The sequence below is a fragment of the Rousettus aegyptiacus genome, unplaced genomic scaffold (genome assembly GCF_014176215.1).
Source record: "Rousettus aegyptiacus isolate mRouAeg1 unplaced genomic scaffold, mRouAeg1.p scaffold_m13_p_4, whole genome shotgun sequence".
NCBI lineage: Eukaryota > Metazoa > Chordata > Mammalia > Chiroptera > Pteropodidae > Rousettus > Rousettus aegyptiacus.
This window is the reverse complement of record NW_023416307.1, coordinates 99,582,028-99,587,843: the sequence shown is the minus strand read 5'-3', so window position 1 is coordinate 99,587,843 and position 5,816 is coordinate 99,582,028. Positions and strand designations below refer to the sequence as shown.

Here is a 5,816-nt window from a genome sequence, read left to right as displayed (position 1 = left end):
CTTCAGCAAGCTGTTGAACTGCTCTACCATTCCAGCTGCCTGTGGGTGATGAGGAACATGTAACTGCCACCGCAAATCATTGGTGCGGGCCCAGGTTTGTACCTCCTGCCCAGTAAAATGAGTGCCTCTGTACTGGAGATTAATAAGGACTGGCCACAGGCTGCTGCATGGTACTCCAAAGCGGTCACAGTAAGGCATTGATCAGCAGCTGCCACTGGCCATACAAACCCTAGACCAATAGCCATGTCCACACCTGAGAACACATAGTGGTGTCACCGGTCTGTGGGCAAAGGCCCTGTGTAGTCCACTTGCCATTCTTAGAGTGGCTTAGCCCCACGGGGCACCACCCCCGGGTTACCCTTTACCCATCGTCTCTCTGGGTGCTGCTCAGCACTCCAGGGACATTGTGACATGGCAACTTGTGCTTGTGCCCAGGTCAATGATAGCCCCCAATACTTCGCTCCCTGTTCCATGGTACGGGCCCCTAGATGCCTTAGTTTTCATGGAGCCAGAGGCCAATGTCCACTGGAACTGGTGGTACACAGGCGGAGCAGACTCGTGCCAGTACATCCGCTGCATCATTGTCCAGGGCCTATAATGGCCAATGGCTAGGGACATGATATATAGTGGCCCCCCTGATGAAGACCCCACTTCTAGAGGTCTTCCCACAATCTCTGGCCCCATAGGGGACAGTGGCCTATTGTCCACTCCTGGGCAGCCACAGAGTTAGACCACGATACACAGCCCAACTGTCAGTGCAGATGTGCACTGGGCCAGTTTTACTCATGAGGGCCAACAACATAGTGTGAATCTCCGCCTGTTGGTTGGATTGCCCAGTGCCAGTCTCATACTAGAAGGTTTCTGTTGACAGCTGTAATGCCATGGCAGCCTACAGTGTGAGCCATCTGTGTGCCAGGTGTCCTCAGGGATGAGAGCCCAGCCCTCTACATAGGGACTCGGTACATCCCCCATCTCAGCAGGTTCCACCAGGAGCTCTGCTTGAAACTGCACTGGTCTTAGTAGGGAGTGCAGTTGACTTGACATGGGGCTTGCAGAGAACTGCACCTGCTGCTCCAGGTATGCCCCGACTTGGTTAGTGTAGGGGTCTGTGCAATTCCCATGTGAGAAGTCTTCACCCAAGACCTCAGCCACCTCTCCATGGGGTATGTGGACTATATGGTAATAGGATTAGGACAAGTGGTGGCCTCACTGGCCAGAAGGGCTGCATGTATGGCAACCAGTTGCTTCTCTATCAAAGAATACTGCACTTCCGTGCCTTTCCATAACTGGGACCAGAAGCCTATTGGCACCTTCTGGGAACTGTGCTTCTTCCACAAGTCCCATCCAAACCCTGCATCATCCACCTGCACTATAAGCAGGAATGGGAGGGCCGGATCTCCTACGTGTAGAGTTAGGGCTTGTGCTACAGCTTGCTTTGTAGCCTTAAAGACCTCTTCTATCTCAGGAGTCTAATCCCACTGGGCACCCCGTCACACTAGGTGGTGCAAGGGTCACATCAAGGAGGCTAAATGAGGAATGAACACTCTCCAAAACTCCAGCAGTCCCAAATAGGTTTGGAGCTGCTTCACAGTCTCAGGTTGGGGATATGCCTGAATCTTATCAATCACCGCCTCTGACATTACTTTTGTCTTACCCAACTAGACAACTTCCAAAAATGTGACATAGAACCCAGGTTCCCTGGACCTTGTCCTCACTGACCCCAGTAGGTGAGAGCTTCTCGCAGGCTGATCACCACTGCTTCTAGTTCTGTAAGAGAATCAGAGGTTAGCATTATATCATCAGTGTAATGATACAAATGCACTGCAGGTGGCTGTTTCCATGTGGCTAAATCTTGAGCCATGAGACCATGGCACAAGTCAGGGCTGTGCAGATAGCCCTGGGGAAGGATGAGGAATGTCCACTGTCACTCTTTCCAGGTTGAGGGCAAACTGTTCTTGACTTTCTGGGGATATGGCAATAGAAAAAAAGGTATTTGCCAAGTCTACCACATAATGGTATCTTCCAGGTTCATGTGACAACTGGTCCATGATATACCTGACATTTGGTTTGGCAGCATGCAGGGGCTGCATAACCTTATTCAGCTCCTGATAGTCAACTGTCATGAGCCAGGAGCTTGTCAGGCTTCTTCACTGGCCACATGGGGGAATTGCACAGGGTATGTGTAGGACAAATGACCCCGGCTTCTTCTATCTTCAGAATGGTGCATCCTATTTCCTCATGGCCATCCAGCTGGTGGTACTGCTTTGTATTCACTACCTGGGGCAACACCAACAGGTCATGGTGTGGATGTCTCTGGATAATAGTTTTCACCACCTGGATACAAAGGCAAAATTCACCAGCAGAGGTATTCACAGTCAATCCTCGCAAAACATCAATTCCCAAAGTGTACTCTTGTATGGGGGATATGTACACTTGTTATGTCCAAGGAGGCAATCTGCCAATACTCAGTGTCACAGGGACCTGCCACAAGTGAATGATTAGACTCCCAGAGCCTTCTATGGTTGCAGTGGGCCTGGAAAACTTGCCCAGATTCCCATAGAGCAGGATGTTGTCAGCACCTGTGTCCACAAGGGCTAATACCCTCTGCACATTGCAGGGGAAGCAGTGTTTAGTCAGTTCCACATGTGGCCTCAGGTCAACCAGCTCCCCCACCAACTGGGTTTCCCTGCCGAATCCCTAATCAGGGAAATAATCAACCAGCCACACCTCACAGGCTGTGGCTTTTCTGAGAATAGGAGTGAATTGCTGGTCAGGGTGCAGCTGATTCCACAGCACCAGCAGCACTTCATCAGGTTGCTGCTCAATCTTTTCTGCGGTGACCCCTATGGCGAGGACATGAAACCTCATTTGCCAGGGCTCGCTTTCACCTGTCATTGGGCTGGAAGCTGCCCTGCCCCTCCTTTTCGACCATACCTTCATCCATGCACTGGCCGGTTTGGGAGTGCAGGAGATGGTACAGCCGCACTCGGGTGGAACGCTCCTTGCATTTCACTTCCACATCCCCCAACCTTGCCATGGCAGACGTTATCTTGTGGCTCTGCCTATCCATGTAAGGGGCCAGCAGCACTGCCATGGTTCCAAAAGTACCAGCTGGGCCAGAGGTCAAGATCAAGTCCTTCATACCGGTAGTAAATACTCCCTCATCGGGGCTAATGTACTGGGCACGAAACATTATCTGTCACATGTCCATTTCCCAAATTATCTGGACCAGATCTAAGTAAGGGGTCCATCTGCTCACTGTCTCTGGCAGTCTCTCCCTAGTCAGCCCACACTGTGCAGCCGACATAAGCCAGTTAATGAAGGAGTGGTTGCCGGCACCCCAGGCCAGACGCACCGCACTCTGAAGGCGCTGCCTGAGGGATGGTATCACCGTTATGGAGGCCAGCTGAGCCATCTCTTCTGGAGATAACTCAGTCCCTTCAGCCCTATCATCCCACACCTGCAGCAGTGACCCCGGAACCATCTCCCCGTCTCTCTGCTGTGACTATTTCCTCAAGGGGTATACTGGATCAAGGTGGCATGCTTTTTAGCCTGGGGGGCACCATCAGCTTGACCCCGGCCCCAAGGGCCAATGGCTGCGCCTGCTGCAGTATCGCTGGTGGGCTCCCAGACCAGGACGATGGCAGCGACCCATCAGGGCCCTGCAGCATGAGTTCTGTTGCTGCCAGCGCCTTTCCAGCACTTCTTCCTAACGTTGTAGTTGTTGCACCCATTGTGCCTGGTCCTGAACCTCAAGGCTGGCCTGCCGCAGCACCGCCAGGAACATCCAGGGCACCCCACCCACTGCCTCCCGGGTGTGTGGCAGGGACATTCGGCTCCAGCAGCTCCAGGGCTTTCCGGACATACTCTGGACGTGGCCTCGCTCCATCCCAATCCTCCGGGGATGTGGCCACGGGATACCACTGGGAGACGGAGAGCCACATGTCCTTCACCCAGGTCTCCTCCACTCAGGGACTGTCCCGAGCGGCTGTACTCTTCTCATCCTGCCGGCTATGCCTCATGTCAGCGCTGAGCTGATCAAGAAGGGAAGGTTTCGTGGTGAGACGCCCAATAGAAAAAATGCATGAGGAGCCCACATGTTCTAGCAGTTGAAACAATCATACTTCTCATATTTCTCCTTTTCCTTTCCCCCCACTTATTTCTGTTCCACCCACAAACTATGCTTATCCAAGGCTGAGGAAGATATAGCCATGTTCTCGATTTTTAAAAAAATGAACAGAAAATCATCTAGATATACTTCCTCATGTATCCAACTGAATGTATCTCAGTTTTGTCCTATCCAAGGAGATAGCATTGTCCGTATTGCCTGTAACACCCAAAGGAAAAACAATCATGGGTGATTACCACCCCTTTCCAGAGTGTTCTTGAGCAATGCTGTCCAATAGAACTTTCCGCAGTGATAGAAATAGTCTATACCTGTACTGTTCAATGTGTTAGCAACTAGCCACACCTGAAATTGAGCACTGGAAATGTGGCTAGTGCAAGTGAGGAGCTGAATTTTTAATTTAGTTTAAATCTGAGTAGTGGCATGTTGTTAACGTCTACAATATTGGACAGTACGGTTCTAGAGGAGTGCTTTTCAAACCTTAATGTGGACAGAAATCACCTTACTAAAATGAAGATTCTGAATCAGGAAATCTAGGATGGGGCCTGAGACTCTGAATTTCTAACATGCTCCCAGGGATGTTGGTGCTGCTGGTCACTGATCCAATCTTTGAGTGAGGGCCTGTGATTCTCAAACTTGATCGCACATTGGGCTTCTCTGGGGACCTTTAAAATGTACTAGAGGTTGATTTAATTGGTCAGAGTGTGATCTGGACATGGAGACATTTAAAAAGCTCCCCAGGTGATTCTAGATGGGCAGCTAAGGTTGAGAATAACCCATACTGCACCACAAATGACTTGGTTAATGCCTTTTAATATAACTCGTCATCCCAGAGAACAGAGCAGTAGCTTTATAATAACCTCTGAAGGGATCTTATTGACACATACTCAAGCCTTTAGGGAATTTAGACTGATTTTGGCCACCCTGACTAAAATGGGAAACATATTTTTGACAACAAACCCATTAGAGCAGATATGACTCTGGAGAGCCAGATAAGGTGGGCAGTGTAGAGCTGGGAGGTCCATAGAGATCATCTTGGGAGATAGCAGCCTGTATCTGCCTGCTTCTCCCTGGGCCCCAACTGGGATTCTGTCACTCCAAGGCCTCACAGTGTAATACCCTACTCTTTCTATTAGAGTCTAAAGACTATAGGAATTCATGTGATAGGCTCTAGAATCAAAATACCTGGGTTTGGATTTTAATTCTGCTGCCCATTAAATTTGTGATTTTTACAAGTTACCTCAACTACCTGGGCCTTGATTTTCCCATCTCTAAAATGGGGACAACTATAGTACCTTCCTCCCAGAGTTGTATGAAAATTAGAATAGTTCCCAGCAGTTCTAACTGTTAGCTGTTATTATGACTCCATCACATTTCTGTCCTATGCTCTGTGTTTGAATTTCACTAAACTCCTTTTAATCCCTTAAGCCCACCATGCTCCCATTCACTCCAGGGCCTTTGCTTATGCTTGTGTTTCTTGCATGGAATCAGTCCCTTCTCCTTTAGGCTTAGTTGATGCCTCCTGCTCAGGCCAATGGTCACTTTTCTGCGAAGTCTTTTGTCTCAAGTCCTTCTCAGCTCAATGCTTATTAGCTCTTGGTATGATTTGTTCATTCAATAAACAACATCTGAACACCAACTATGTGCCATATACTGTTCTCAGCTCCAAAAAATGCTGTAGAGAACTAAA

The 5,816-nt window shown here is 49.5% G+C and overlaps 1 pseudogene; it reads right to left on the bottom strand.

The window, feature by feature from the left end:
* Nucleotides 1–2,498: 2,498 nt before the first annotated feature.
* LOC118601734 lies at nt 2,499–3,484 on the bottom strand (annotated as a pseudogene).
* Between the last annotated feature and the right edge of the window lie 2,332 nt (nt 3,485–5,816).